General features: G+C 39.5%; 1 protein-coding gene across 1 annotated transcript in view; it reads right to left on the bottom strand.

Moving 5' to 3' along the window:
• Nucleotides 1-8799: 8799 nt before the first annotated feature.
• The window catches only part of LOC138702317 (cathepsin L-like peptidase), a 272199-nt gene continuing 264406 nt past the window's right edge, over nucleotides 8800-16592 (bottom strand). Inside the window, exon 4 of the mRNA XM_069829908.1 lies at nucleotides 8800-8839. The gene's annotated coding sequence lies outside the window, so the exon portion shown is untranslated. The remainder of the gene's footprint in view (nucleotides 8840-16592) is intronic.

The raw sequence follows: 16592 nt of genomic DNA on the forward strand, positions 1-16592 counted from the left end.
TATGAATGATTTTGGGAGTGCATTTGGGAGTGACTGCTGAATTTGTGACTCGGACTGAATTGGGGAGTACGTTGGAGAGTGAGGAGTGGGAGTGACGGTGTAGCTAGGAGCGAATGTGGGAGAGACTAGGAGTGAATTTGGGAGTGACTATGAATTGGGGGTGACGGAGTGAATTTTGGGAGTGACTAAGAGTGGTATTGAGAGTGACTGAGTGAGTTTGGAAGTAACTCGGAGTTGGTTTGGAAGTGACTAGGTGTGAATTTGGGAGTGGCTAGGAGTGATTTTGAGAGTGACTAGGAGTGAGATTTGGGAGTGTTTAGGATTGAATTTTGGAGTGACTATTAGTGAGTTTTGGAGTGACTAGGAGTGACAGTTTGGGAGAGATTAATAAATTTTGCTGTAAGTTGGAGTGAGTTTGAGATTGACTAAGAGTGTTTTTGTTAGTGACTAGGAGTGAATTGGGGAGCGACTATGAGTGAATTTGGAATTGACTCGGGATAATTTGGGAGTGACTAGGAGTGAATTTGGGAGTGTCTATGGAGTGAATTTGGGAGTGTCTTGGGGAGTTTGGCAGTGACTAGGAGAGTATTTGAGTGACTGGGAGTGAATTTTGGAGTGTGTGGGAGTGAATATGGGAGTGACTAGGTGTGAAATTGAGAGTGAATAGGAGTGAATTTGGCAGTGACTAATAGTAATTTTGGGTGTCACTAGGAGTTAGTTTGGGAGTGACTAGGAGTTAGTTTGGGTTTGTCTAGTAGATTTTGCATGGACTAGGATTGAATTTGTGACTAGTAGTGGGTTTTTGTGCCTAGGAGTGAATTTGGGATTGACTAGGAAAGAATTTGGAATTGACTAGTGAGAAATGGGGGGTTATTAAGAGTGAATTCGGTTGTTTGTCAGTGACTATAAGCGAATTTAGTGGTGACTAATTGTGTATGAAAGTGTGACTGGGTGTGAATTAGGGTGATGGAGTGAATTTTAGTGACTAGGAGTGAATTAGGGAGGTTCTAGGAGTAAATTGGAGTGACAAGGGGTAAATTTGTGAATGAGTCAAGTTGGGAGTGACTAGGAGTGAATTTGGGAGTGACCGGCATTGAGTTTGTGAGTGATTAAGAGTGAGTTTGGGAATGACTAGGAGTGAATTTGCGAGTGACCTAGATTTAGTTTGGGAGTGTCCAGGAGTGAATTTGGAGTGACTAGTAAATTTTTTTAATTTTGAGAAAATTTGAAATTTGTTTAAATCTCGAAATATTTTTTTTAGTTTCGAAATTTTTTGAAAATATTTTGAAATTTGAAAAATGTTAAAATTTTGAAATTTTTTTTAATTTTGAAAATTTTTTTAAATTTTTAATTTTTTTTAATTGTGAAAATTTTTTAAATTAGTTTCTTAATTTTGAAAAATTTAAACATTTTTTGAAATTTGTTTGCATTTTGAGAAATTTAGAAAATTTCTGAATTTTGAAAAATTTAAATTGATGAATTTTGAAAAATTTAAATGTTTGAAAATTTTGAAATTTTTTGAATTTTGAATTGTTTCTAATATTGAAAATTTTTTAAATTATTTTGAATTTTGAAAATTAAAAAAAAAATCAAATTTTTAATTTTTTAATTTTCGAAAATAGTTTCAATTATTTTGTGATCTGAAATTATTGAAAATTTTGAAATTTTTTCAATTTTGATAATGACTATGAATGATTTTGGGAGTGCATTTGGGAGTGACTGCTGAATTTGTGACTCGGAGTGAATTCGGGAGTACGTTGGAGAGTGAGGAGTGGGAGTGACGGTGTAGCTAGGAGCGAATGTGGGTGAGACTAGGAGTGAATTTGGGAGTGACTAGGAATTGGGGGTGACGGAGTGAATTTTGGGAGTGACTAAGAGTGGTATTGAGAGTGACTGAGTGAGTTTGGAAGTAACTCGGAGTGGGTTTGGAAGTGACTAGGTGTGAATTTGGGAGTGGCTAGGAGTGATTTTGAGAGTGACTAGGAGTGAGATTTGGGAGTGTTTAGGATTGAATTTGGGAGTGACTATTAGTGAGTTTTGGAGTGACTAGGGGTGACAGTTTGGGAGAGATTAATAAATTTTGCTGTAAGTTGGAGTGAGTTTGAGATTGACTAAGAGTGTTTTTGTTAGTGACTAGGAGTGAATTGGGGAGCGACTATGAGTGAATTTGGAATTGACTCGGGATAATTTGGGAGTGACTAGGAGTGAATTTGGGAGTGTCTATGGAGTGAATTTGGGAGTGTCTTGGGGAGTTTGGCAGTGACTAGGAGAGTATTTGAGTGACTGGGAGTGAATTTTGGAGTGTGTGGGAGTGAATATGGGAGTGACTAGGTGTGAAATTGAGAGTGAATAGGAGTGAATTTGGCAGTGACTAATAGTAATTTTGGGAGTCACTAGGAGTTAGTTTGGGAGTGACTAGGAGTTAGTTTTGGAGTGATTAGGAGTGATTTTGAGAGTGCCTAGGAGTGAGTTTTGGGATGACTGGGGGCGAATTTGGGGGTGATAAAGTGTGAATTTGGGAGTGACTGCGAGTGAATTTGGGAGTGGCTAGAAGTGAGTTTGGGACTGACTAGGAGTGCGTTTGGGAGTGACGTAAGTTTTGCATGGACTAGGGATTGATTTTTAGTGCGTAGGAATGAATTTGGGAGTAAGAGAGAATTTGGGAGTGACTAAGATTGAATTTGGTAGTGACATATTGAGTTTGGGAGTGATTAGAAATGAGTTTGGGAATGACTAGCAGTGAATTTGGGAATGACTAGAAGGGAGTTTGGTAGTGACTAGGATTGAGTTTGGGAGTGACTAGTAATTTTTGCATGGACTATGAGTGACTGAGTGCCTAGCAGAGTTTTTTGTGCCTAGGAGTGAATTTGGGGAGTGGCTAGGGGAGAATTTGAAATTGACTAGGGAGAAATTGGGAGTGACTAGGAGTGAATTCGGCGGTTTGGCAGTGACTAGAAAAGAATTTATTAGTGACTAATAGTGTATGAGGGAGGGACTGGGTGTGATTTTGTGAATGACTGGGAGTGAATTTTGGAGTGTCTCGGAGTGAATTTTGGAGTGGAGGAGTTTTTACTCCTTCAGGGAAGAATTAAGACTGTATTTTTGTACATGTTATTTTCCTAACAATAAACAACAATAAACAATTAATATTACTTTATTGCCATAAAACACAAAGTATACAGGCATAGTCAGACATTTACATTCAAATATACAGTAAGTTATATTAAAAAATATCAACATTATATAAACATTCATTTGTTAAAATAGACTTAATTTTATTTTTAAACACATTACCAGGCAAACACCTCATATTAAGATGTAAACTGTTACAAAGTTTAACTGACATAAAATACCAAATGATGACATTCCCTTCATATTACCTATTAACTTTCTTTGCCAATACAAATAATATTATTCAGAGACATTATGACATGAAGCGAGAAAATGGCGGGTTACTGAGTCTGCAATGCACAGGCTGTTAGATGTGCGGGTGGACCCTCAGTCTCCATATGGCATTCACTGTAGTCCAGTTACAAAATCCTTCATCTCTAAAGTGTAGTGATTATAATGTATTGCAATGTCCACCAAGAAAACTAGACGTAAACTCCGAACAAATTTCCAAACATACCTGTCTTTTCTGTTCAAACAATTTCAAAACTCACTGAAAGGTACAGCCTCAGTGAACAATGCAAAATCAAACAGAAAACGTAGTATTCTAACACAAGAAAAATTATATTAGGCTGGTGAAAGAATAGAACTAAGGAGTATTGTTGATATGTCAGGTATGTCTATGGTAGCAAATGGAGACCATTTCCAGCAACGACTGTGAGCATGAGAAGTCCAAATCATCGAACATTTATTGTTAGTATTGTTATGTATTATAGAATTCCCGGTGAAATGGTTACACAATCGCAGGAAACCACGGTAGCATGAGTCACCCGATATTTTTTCGCATCACACCATAATGTCTCTGCTCAATGCATATATTGCATTTTGGTCAATATTGTTGCTAGTCGTAGACATAAATGTCCATGCAATGTAACGAGCAACATATGCCTGTGTTTTGTTTTTTCTCATAATACATCACCACCAACTCCATGGTGCTGAAAAAAAGCAGACATACTCACAGTGATACAAACAGCTTTTATAGGACTATAGCCGAATATGTTTCAATTTGTAAACACGTGTCCATTCCTAATATTACTCCTTATTCTAATTTGATGACATTACACAACAGGGACCTCTTCATACCACTCAACAAATTTCCTCCACTATGGCTGCTGCATCCTTGCTTGGATTCTGTAACCTGACACTTTGTAACAAAGAATATAATTCAATTATGCAAATCTAGTCTTTCAGGTAAGGCTCCCTGTAAAGCAGATTTGAATAATTTCAAGGGAAAAATTGTTCCCTTGAAATTATTCATAATTCAATTATGTTTTCCAAAACGTATCTATAATTTAAAATGTGTCCCAAATCTGGGTGTAATGTGTTGCATCACTCTCATTTGTAAACGTAAATCCTAATCTCCATCTTGTCTGGTAATTATTGCCTTCCCAAATAAATGTATACTGTTCCTACATTCCTTAATTAACTTATAACACAATTCATGTCTCCAGCATCTACGATATTCACAGCGAATAGAGATTATAAAGAATGGACACTTCGCGTCGGTCCCTTTGATGTAGCCGGACTGATTTCAATGACCTTCAAGCCAGCTAAAGCGTGAGATTCTGCTTTCTCCCTAGAGTTGGCGCTGACATCACACCAGCTAGCAGTCGACACAGCGGAAATATAACACATATAATTAATAAATCTAGGTACATTATGTAAAAAGGTTCTTAGGAAAATATTTGGGTCTAAGAGGGATGAAGTTACAGGAGAATGGTGAAAGTTACACAACGCAGAGCTGCACGGATTGTATTCTTCATCTGACATAATTAGGAACATAAAATCCAGACGTTTGAGATGGGCAGGACATGTTGCACGTATGGGCGAATCCACAAATGCATATAGAGTGTTAGTTGGGAGGCCGGAGGGAAAAAGAACTTTGGGGAGGCCGAGACGTAGGTAGGAAGATAATATTAAAATGGATTTGAAGGAAGCGGGTTATGATGGTAGAGACTGGATTAATATTGCTCAGGATAGGGACCAATGGCGGGCTTATGTGAGGGCGGCAATGAACATCCGGGTTCCTTAAAAGCCAGTAAGTAAGTAAGGTACATTATGTACTCAAATAAAATAAATTGGATCCATAAAATAATAAATCCGTCATTAACTGTAATGTCTAGACTCTAGAGTTCCTTTATAATGAGAGTTGAGACGTTGACCCCAACAACAATTAAAATATGTAATGATTTGATATGGAAAAACAAAACTCTTACGAGAAGTAAAACCATATACCTATATTATATTATATACCAATATTAAACGAATTTGATTCATAATTTTATAATGTATTATATTATTTTATAATATAATTTATTATATCTGAAATATAAAAAATTATTATTACAACTAGTTCGTCACTGAGAAATATGGAGAAGCTGTTAACTTGAATTTATTTTAAGCAAAGCGTTAATGGATTATGCAATAAGGTAGGCGATATTCGAATCCTATGTCTCAACCATAGACAAATACAGTAAATAGAAAGACCCCCAACTCAATGTATTACCTTCGACACGCTCAACTCTATTCTCATATTATCTTAGCCTATTCTCGATTACACTAACCTCTAGCGCTTGAAAGTAAAACTAAACGCTGGCTCACAGAGAAACAAAACACAGGAAAATTCGCTCAGTGTCCATTCTTTATAATCCCTATTCGCTGCTATTCCTTCAACACATTCTATTTACGAAATACTAAGCCTAATGATGTCAAACATTTTATACTGTTAGCACTTGCAATACGAGTATGTTAGAGAGTGAATATCACTGAGAATTAAATTACCTTTTATACAGATTACAGTAGTATGTCTTTTATTGTTAACAATTATATTATCTCCTCTATTCCACACGCACACGAAAACACACACACGCAATTAAAATGTTTAATACATTTGAAGAAATAAAATTATTTTATTTAAATAACTGCTTTACATTGGGTGATAACTAGACATCGGATTTTTAGGCACTAAAAATTGCAGTTTTAGGCGCCTAAAATAAGCTCAAAATTTGTAAAATTAGGCTCTATTTTAATGAAAATAGGCATTTTAGGCACATCAAGGTATCATACTTATTTCTTTCACTGAAATTTTTAGTTATACACTAAAATACGCACAAAAAAGTATGTTTAAACATTAAAAAAGAATACTATATTATATTTATAAACAGAGCTGCACAAATTTAATATATTGAGACTAATGAAATAATGATTATTGATATCAAGAATACTCATTTTAAGTTATCGAAATTCAGTTCCATGCTCAGACTTTATTATAATTATCTGCACAGTACACCACCAGAATTTTTTCTAAATTCTCCACAGTTAACCTTTGCCTTTTGTCACTGAGAATCATTCTGAAAGCAGAAAAACTTCTTTCAACCGAAACTGATGTGAGAGGCGCAAATTTTAAATTAGGTACAATAGAAACATCAATACTTACTGGAACATTTACACCTAATCCTAATTGTTGTATTGCCGTATTTCTATCACAAAGTTAGTGGGTTCGAACAATCAAAATTTTAATGACCTGCAAATACTTTAACTATCGGAATTTAAAAGGTTAAAGTGTAGTGGTCTTAAAAAGAATTATACCTCAGGATAGCTCAGTCAATGTATAAATATTATAGGCCTACTCATTAAAATTAATAGAATTTATATATTTCAACTATTGTTACATACCTGTTTGCTACAAATCTTGCAGAATATTATTTTTCCATCATAAGTGAATTCTGAATATTCTGTTAGCCATTGCCGGATCAATGTAGATTTTGCACTTATATTTTTCGGCATTATCGCGTTAAGCTTCACAGGAAAACGTCCTACCGCTCAAAACTTCTCAACACAAATAAGGTGAGGGAAAGAGCAACTGTTAACGAGCATTCAAATGAACCGTTGTTATTGAGATTCAATTGGACAAAAATACAAAGTTCCACTTATTGTTGCATTTCCTGGTAGTGTTAACACTAGAGGGCCATTCTTTTAAATATTTTGTAACGGCTTACCCTACTAATTTGCAGTTTTACGACTTTTCATGAATATTTCAAAAACACTCTTTCTCCAAAAATTGTGATTTTCTGACACTCTGAAGGGCAGTACAGCTAATCGGTTTCAGACCGAAAACAGTCATTTTTATAGTATAGTATATCCCTGAATCGGTAGCAGCACATGTTGTGATTGTTGCCTGCTTCAAAACTAAGGTTGGTTCTTTGTCGGCATTTATGCCTCCAAACATGTTAAATTCGGTGAAATCTATTGCGAGTGTCGTGAGATTCAAAACATTTTGTTTCCTTTATCAATGGTTTCATGGCCGGTGTGAAGCAAACTTTCCACTTTTTAAATGCCTTAAATTTCGCAGTGAATGCATGTATAAATTATAAAAAGTAAGAGTAAAATGCGAAACTTTACAGTTAGTTAGGCATTTTTAGGCGAATATTAACAAATTAGGCTCTAATAACCGTTTTAGGGCATTTTAGGGCACTATAAAACTCTTTGAATACCTTTCAATTTCCATGAAACACAAATATTAATAATTATTTTTACTTTTCTCCTAAAGAAACAAAATAGGCATTTGCCCTAGAATCCGATGTCTGGTGATAACACAGACAGGTACAGATCCTAACAGCACTTTAGTTTACAAAAGCGTTCAAATAGTAGGATACGCAGATGACTTGGATGTAATGGGACGGTCGTTGACAGCAATAGAAGAAGTGTATAATGACCTGGAACAAGGAGCCGCTAAAATCGGGTTGCAGATTAACGCAAGTAAAACCAAACGGATGACACAAATAAGAAATAAACAGAATATATACAACCCTCCTAATCTGACGAGAAACATTTTTGAAGAAACTGAGAAGTTTAAATATCTTGGAACAGTAATGACAAGTAACAATAATGATTGTTTCCTTAATTGAAGTACAGAGTCGAATCACTGCAGCCAATAAGGCCTATTTTGCATTACGCGCAATATTGAAATCTAACTGTGTGCACAAGGAAACAAAACTTAAAATATACAAAACAATTAATAGAAGTATTCTCTGTTATGCAAGCGAGACAGAAGCTAAACTAGGTATATTTGAACGCAAAATACTGAGAAGAATTTTTGGGCCGGTGCAAGAAAATATGCAGTGGAGAATACGTTATAATAACGAGGTATATAAATTATATAGAAGTTTTGATATTGTTACTTTCATCAAATTAAGGAGGCTTGAATGGGCCGGGCATGTCTATCGGGTGGAAGGGAACAGAATACCAAAGAAGATCTTAGAAGGGAAAATACATGGTACAAGACCAATTGGAAGACCCAAAAATAGATGGATAGATGCGGTAAAGATCGATTCTCAGGACTATCTCGGAACAACTGCCTGGAGGAGATTACCACAGGACAGGGACAGTTGGAGGAAGAAAATTGAGGAGGCTAAGGCTCGACTTTGGGCTGTGATGCCATTGTAGTAGTGGTAGTGGTAGTAGCAGTAGTAGTAGTAGTAGTAATAGTAGTTTTTAAATAACAGTCACTCTTCCAAACTTGTCTTCTCCTCACATTGCAACTCTTCACATGTCTAGCTGCAACATGCCACAAGGACACTGCTACATGTATCTTCACACCAATCTGCGACATGAAGGAAACATCACTGCCAGGCTCTCCAGCGACATACGACCATCTACCCAAGGAATCAGCCTGCAAACATAAGCAATGTTATAGCTGCAATATCTCTATGTTTGAAATCAACAATGCAACAAAGAAATGAAATACATAAACAAAACAAAGCAAATGAAGAATGCCATAAGAAAAATATTCATAACTGGAAAATCAAACATTCAAAACAGATCCCATGTTAGAATATATGAAATTAAATAATTACATTCAATTCAAAATATTAATTTCAATTTACAACATAGATACAAATTTGAACTTCGACATCCTATCTCAATGAAGTCTTCTGCCCAATTTTAAAACAACATTTTGTACGTTGCAAGAATAATATATGTCAGAAAATGTGCGACAGGAGAAACAGACACTGCAGATGGTACGAGTATAAGTGTAAGATAAGCAAAGTACAATGCGCTTATAACCACAATAAATGTCCAAATAATTATGAAACTATTTACATAAAGAGTACAAATTATATATCTTCTAAAGCCTAAAAGAGAGGAGCTACCAGATGAGACAAAAACAACGCTAATTGCCAAACAACAATCAGTTCCAAAGCAATTCTCTCACTGCAAGGGATAAAAAATGCACAGCTGAAGAGCACAAGACTACAAAAAAGTGCAAAGGATTTGCTCGATTTTATTCGTCAGTATTAAAAAATATGCGGGGATGCTACAGTGAAAAGGGCGAGTCTCTGAGCACCTTCGTTCTACTTGTGTAGAGAAAATTCTCTTTTGGAAGGACAAAAAGACCATTTTTTTTTCAATATCACTTCCACTACAGTCCACATCCCTGGGGACAGAGGGATGCATTTTATACCACAGATACAGTTCGTGGAGGACTATTCGCTGTTTTTCATCAGCTTTATTCCCACTACACACAATGAGGAGATATGGCGGCGAGAATATCGGCGGAATAGAAGTTTAAAGCCTTGGTATTTTCTCTCGTTAATCAGTTTGTGTTCGCGATTACCATTTTGATGATATCGTGTCCGAAATAAGTCAAGGGGGAATAAAAGAATACATCCCGTTCATCGATATAGAAACTATTCCACCGACATTCTAGCCACTATAACTCCGCAGTACGTGTAGTAGGAATAATGCCGATGAGTGCGTTGAATACAGCTCCTCGAACTCTATCTTCAGTATAAAGGACAACTATCTATCCCCGAGCGTTTGGACGGGAGAGGCCGGCAAAATTAAAAAAAATGGTCATTTTGACCTTCCGAAACCTAAAATATTTGAGTCTCTAATTCCGGAAATAATGGCCATACCGAGGAACGGGATGCGGCCCTGTACACCCCATTGACTTAGTTCTTACACGATAGTATAAAAATGGCAATTACGAACTTTTCCTGATTTTCGAGAAAATCCGCCGACATTCTAGCCGCCATAACTTCGCTGCACGAGCAGGTACAATAATGCCGATGAGTACGTTGAATACAGCTCCTCGAACCCTATTTTCAGTATACAGGACAACTATCTATCCCCGCGCGTTTGCACGGGAGAGACCGGGAAAATTAAAAAAAAAAGGTCACTTTGACCTTCCAAAACAGACATTTTTCTACACAAGGACAACGAAGCGGCTCAGAGGCCCGCCCTTTTTACTGTAGTATCCCCGCATCTTCCATTGTAATCACCGCAAAAATCCAGCAAATCCGGCGCACTTTTTTCTAGCCCCAATTTTTGGGTACCTAAAATATTTGAGTCTCTAATTCCGAATATAATGGCCATACCGAGGAACGGGATGCGGCCCTGTATTCCCCACTGACCTAATTCTTACACGATAGCATTAAAATGGCAAACGCGAAAACTTTCTGATTTTCGAGAAAAAAAGGGGAAACCACTATTCCGCCCACATTCTAGCCGCCATAACTCCGCTGCACGTGCAGTTAGAATAATGCCGATGAGTGCGTTGAATACAGCTCCTCGAACTCTATCTTCAGTATATAGGACAACTCTCTATCCGCGCGCGTTTAGAGAGGAGAGGCCGGCAAAATTAAAAAAAATCGTCATTTTGACCTTCCAAACTGACTTTTTTCTACACAAGGACAAGGAAGCGCCTCAGAGGCCCACCATTTTAACTGTAGCATTCCCGAATCTTCCATAGTAATCACCGCAAAAATCCAGCAAATCCGGCGCACTTTTTTCTAGCCCCAATTTTTTGGTACCTAAAATATTTGAGTCTCTAATTCAGGAAATAATGGCCATACCGAGGAACGGGATGCGGCCCTGTATTCCCCACTGACCTAATTCTTACACGATAGCATCAAAATGGCAATCGCGAACACTTTCTGATTTTCGAGAAAAAAAAAAGCCACTATTCCGCCGACATTCTAGCCGCCATAACTCCGCTTCACGTGTAGTTACAAAAACGACGATGAGTGCGTTGAATACAGCTCCTCGAATTCAATCTTTAGTATAAAGGACAACTCCTTATCCCAGCGTGTGTGGACGGGAGAGGCCGGCAAAATTTAAAAAATGGTCATTTTGACCTTCCAAAACAGAATTTTTTTCTACACAAGGAGAACGAAGCGACTCTGACACCCGCCTTTTAACTGTAGCATCTCCACATCGTCCCTAGTAATCACCGCAAAAAGCCAGCAAATCCGGCGCACTTTTTTCTAGCCCCAATTTTTGGGTACCTAAAATAATTGAGTCTCTAATTCCGGAAATAATGGCCATACCGAGGAACGGCATGCGGCCCTGTATTCCCCAACTGACCTAATTCTTACACGATAGCATCAAAATGGCAAACGCGAACACTTTCTGATTTTCGAGAAGAAAACCACTATTCCGCAGACATTCTAGCCGCCATAACTCCGCTGCACGTGTAGTTATAAAAATGACGATGAGTGCGTTGAATACAGCTCCTCGATTTCTATATTCAGTATAAAGGACAACTCTCTATGCCCGCGCGTGTGGACGGGAGAGGCCGGCAAAATTTCAACAAATGGTCATTTTGACCTTCCAAAACTGACTTTTTTCTACACAAGGAGAACGAAGCGACTCAGAGGCCAGCCTTTTTAACTGTAGCATCCCCACATCATCCCTCGTAATCACCGCAAAAATCCAGCAAATCTGGCGCACTTTTTTCTAGCCCAAATTTTAGGGTACCTAAAATATTTGAGTCTCTAATTCCGGAAATAATGGCCATACCGAGGAACGGGATGCGGCCCTGTATTCCCCACTGACGTAATTCTTACACGATAGCATCGAAATGGCAATCGCGAACACTTTCTGATTTTCGAGAAAAAAAGGGGAAGGGTATAAAACACTATTCCGCCGACATTATAGCCGCCATAACGACGCTGCACGTGTAGTTACAAAAATGACGATGAGTGCGTTGAATACAGGTCCTCGAATTCTATCTTCAGTATAAAGGACAACTCTCTATCCCCGCGCGTGTGGACGGGAGAGGCCGGCAAAATTGAAAAAAATGGTCATTTTGACCTTCCAAAACGGACTTTTTTCTACACAAGGAGAACGAAGCGACTCAGAGGCCCGCCCTTTTAACTGTAGCATCCCCACATCATCCCTAGTAATCACCGCAAAAATCCAGCTAATCCGCCGCACTTTTTTTTGCCCCAATTTTTGGGTACCTAAAATATTTGAGTCTCTAATTCCGGAAATAATTGCCATACCGAGGAACGGGATGCGGCCCTCTATTCTCCACTGACCTAATTCTTACACGCTAGCATCAAAATGGCAATCGCGAACAATTTCTTATTTTCGAGATGAAAACCACTATTCCGCAGACATTCTAGCCGCCATAAATCCGCTGCACGCGTAGTTACAAAAATGACGATGAGTGCGTTGAATACAGCTCCTCGATTTCTATCTTCAGTATAAAGGACAACTCTCTATCCCCGCGTGTGTGGTCGGGAGAGGCCGGCAAAATTTCAAAAAATGGTCATTTTGACCTTCCAAAACAGACTTTTTTCTAAACAAGGAGAACGTAGCGACTCAGAGGCCCGCCCTTTTAACATCATCATCCCCACATCATCCCTAGTAATCACCGCAAAAATCCAGCAAATCCGGCGCGCTTTTTTCTAGCCCCAATTTTTGGGTACCTATAATATTTGAGTCTCTAATTCCGGAAATAATGGTCATACCGAGGAACGGCATGCGGCCCTGTATTCCCCACTGACCTAATTCTTACACGATAGCATCAACATGGAATCGCGAACACATTCCGATTTTCGAGAAAAAAAGGGGAACCACTATTCCGCCGACATTCTAGCCGCCATAACTCCGCTGCACGTGTAGTTACAAAAATGACGATGAGTGCGTTGAATACAGCTCCTCGAATTCTATCTTCAGTATAAAGGACAACTCTCTATGCCCGCGCGTGTGGACGGGAGAGGCCGGCAAAATTTCAAAAAATGGTCATTTTGACCTTCCAAAACAGACTTTTTTCTACACAAGGAGAACGAAGCGACTCAGAGGCCCGCCCTTTTAACTGTAGCAACCCCACATCATCCCTAGTAACCACCGCAAAAATCCAGCAAATCCGGCGCACTTTTTTCTAGCCCCAATTTTTGGGTACCTAAAATATTTGAGTCTCTAATTCCGGAAATAATGGCCATACCGAGGAACGGGATGCGGCCCTGTATTCCCCACTGACCTAATTCTTACACGATAGCATCAAAATGGCAATCGCGAACACTTTCTGATTTTCGAGAAAAAAAAGGGGAACCACTATTCCGCCGACATTCTAGCCGCCATAAATCCGCTGCACATGTAGTTACAAAAATGACGATGAGTGCGTTGAATACAGCTCCTCGAATTCTATCTTCAGTATAAAGGACAACTCTCTATGCCCGCGCGTGTGGACGGGAGAGGCCGGCAAAATTTCAAAAAATGGTCATTTTGACCTTCCAAAACAGACTTTTTTCTACACAAGGAGAACGAAGCGACTCAGATGCCCGCCCTTTTAACTGTAGCATCCCCACATCATCCCTAGTAATCACCGCAAAAATCCAGCAAATCCGGCGCGCTTTTTTCTAGCCCCAATTTTTGGGTACCTATAATATTTGAGTCTCTAATTCCGGAAATAATGGTCATACCGAGGAACGGCATGCGGCCCTGTATTCCCCACTGACCTAATTCTTACACGATAGCATCAACATGGAATCGCGAACACATTCCGATTTTCGAGAAAAAAAGGGGAACCACTATTCCGCCGACATTCTAGCCGCCATAACTCCGCTGCACGTGTAGTTACAAAAATGACGATGAGTGCGTTGAATACAGCTCCTCGAATTCTATCTTCAGTATAAAGGACAACTCTCTATGCCCGCGCGTGTGGACGGGAGAGGCCGGCAAAATTTCAAAAAATGGTCATTTTGACCTTCCAAAACAGACTTTTTTCTACACAAGGAGAACGAAGCGACTCAGAGGCCCGCCCTTTTAACTGTAGCAACCCCACATCATCCCTAGTAACCACCGCAAAAATCCAGCAAATCCGGCGCACTTTTTTCTAGCCCCAATTTTTGGGTACCTAAAATATTTGAGTCTCTAATTCCGGAAATAATGGCCATACCGAGGAACGGGATGCGGCCCTGTATTCCCCACTGACCTAATTCTTACACGATAGCATCAAAATGGCAATCGCGAACACTTTCTGATTTTCGAGAAAAAAAAGGGGAACCACTATTCCGCCGACATTCTAGCCGCCATAAATCCGCTGCACATGTAGTTACAAAAATGACGATGAGTGCGTTGAATACAGCTCCTCGAATTCTATCTTCAGTATAAAGGACAACTCTCTATGCCCGCGCGTGTGGACGGGAGAGGCCGGCAAAATTTCAAAAAATGGTCATTTTGACCTTCCAAAACAGACTTTTTTCTACACAAGGAGAACGAAGCGACTCAGATGCCCGCCCTTTTAACTGTAGCATCCCCACATCATCCCTAGTAATCACCGCAAAAATCCAGCAAATCCGGCGCACTTTTTTCTAGCCCCAATTTTTGGGTACCTAAAATATTTGAGTCTCTAATTCCGGAAATAATGGCCATACCGAGGAACGGGATGCGGCTCTGTATTCCCCACTGACCTAATTCTTACACGATAGCATCAAAATGGCAATCGCGAACACTTTCTGATTTTCGAGAAAAAAAAAGGGGATCTATTCCGCCGACATTCTAGCCGCCATAACTCCGCTGCACGTGTAGTTACAAAAATGACGATGAGTGCGTTGAATACAGCTCCTCGAATTCTATCTTCAGTATAAAGGACAACTCTCTATGCCCGCGCGTGTGGACGGGAGAGGCCGGCAAAATTTCAAAAAATGGTCATTTTGACCTTCCAAAACAGACTTTTTTCTACACAAGGAGAACGAAGCGACTCAGAGGCCCGCCCTTTTAACTGTAGCATCCCCACATCATCCCTAGTAATCACCGCAAAAATCCAGCAAATCCGGCGCACTTTTTTCTAGCCCCAATTTTTGGGTACCTAAAATATTTGAGTCTCTAATTCCGGAAATAATGGCCATACCGAGGAACGGGATGCGGCCCTGTATTCCCCACTGACCTAATTCTTACACGATAGCATCAAAATGGCAATCGCAAACACTTTCTGATTTTCGAGAAAAAAAGGGGAAGGTTTTAAACCACTATTCCGCCGACATTCTAGCCGCCATAACTCCGCTGCACGTGTAGTTACAAAAACGACGATGAGTGCGTTGAATACAGGTCCTCGAATTCTATCTTCAGTATAATGGACAACTCTCTATCCCCGCGCGTGTGGACGGGAGAGGCCGGCAAAATTGAAAAAAATGGTCATTTTGACCTTCCAAAACGGACTTTTTTCTACACAAGGAGAACGAAGCGACTCAGAGGCCCGCCCTTTTAACTGTAGCATCCCCACATCATCCCAAGTAATCACCGCAAAAATCCAGCAAATCCGCCGCACTTTTTTTTGCCCCAATTTTTGGGTACCTAAAATATTTGAGTCTCTAATTCCGGAAATAATTGCCATACCGAGGAACGGGATGCGGCCCTCTATTCTCCACTGACCTAATTCTTACACGATAGCATCAAAATGGCAATCGCGAACAATTTCTTATTTTCGAGATGAAAACCACTATTCCGCAGACATTCTAGCCGCCATAAATCCGCTGTACGCGTAGTTACAAAAATGACGATGAGTGCGTTGAATACAGCTCCTCGATTTCTATCTTCAGTATAAAGGACAACTCTCTATCCCCGCGTGTGTGGTCGGGAGAGGCCGGCAAAATTTCAAAAAATGGTCATTTTGACCTTCCAAAACAGACTTTTTTCTAAACAAGGAGAACGTAGCGACTCAGAGGCCCGCCCTTTTAACATCATCATCCCCACATCATCCCTAGTAATCACCGCAAAAATCCAGCAAATCCGGCGCGCTTTTTTCTAGCCCCAATTTTTGGGTACCTATAATATTTGAGTCTCTAATTCCGGAAATAATGGTCATACCGAGGAACGGCATGCGGCCCTGTATTCCCCACTGACCTAATTCTTACACGATAGCATCAAAATGGAATCGCGAACACATTCCGATTTTCGAGAAAAAAAGGGGAACCACTATTCCGCCGACATTCTAGCCGCCATAACTCCGCTGCACGTGTAGTTACAAAAATGACGATGAGTGCGTTGAATACAGCTCCTCGAATTCTATCTTCAGTATAAAGGACAACTCTCTATGCCCGCGCGTGTGGACGGGAGAGGCCGGCAAAATTTCAAAAAATGGTCATTTTGACCTTCCAAAACAGACTTTTTTCTACACAAGGAGAACGAAGCGA

Source organism: Periplaneta americana, chromosome 6, assembly GCF_040183065.1.
Source record: "Periplaneta americana isolate PAMFEO1 chromosome 6, P.americana_PAMFEO1_priV1, whole genome shotgun sequence".
In the NCBI taxonomy this organism is placed as follows: Eukaryota; Metazoa; Arthropoda; class Insecta; order Blattodea; family Blattidae; genus Periplaneta; species Periplaneta americana.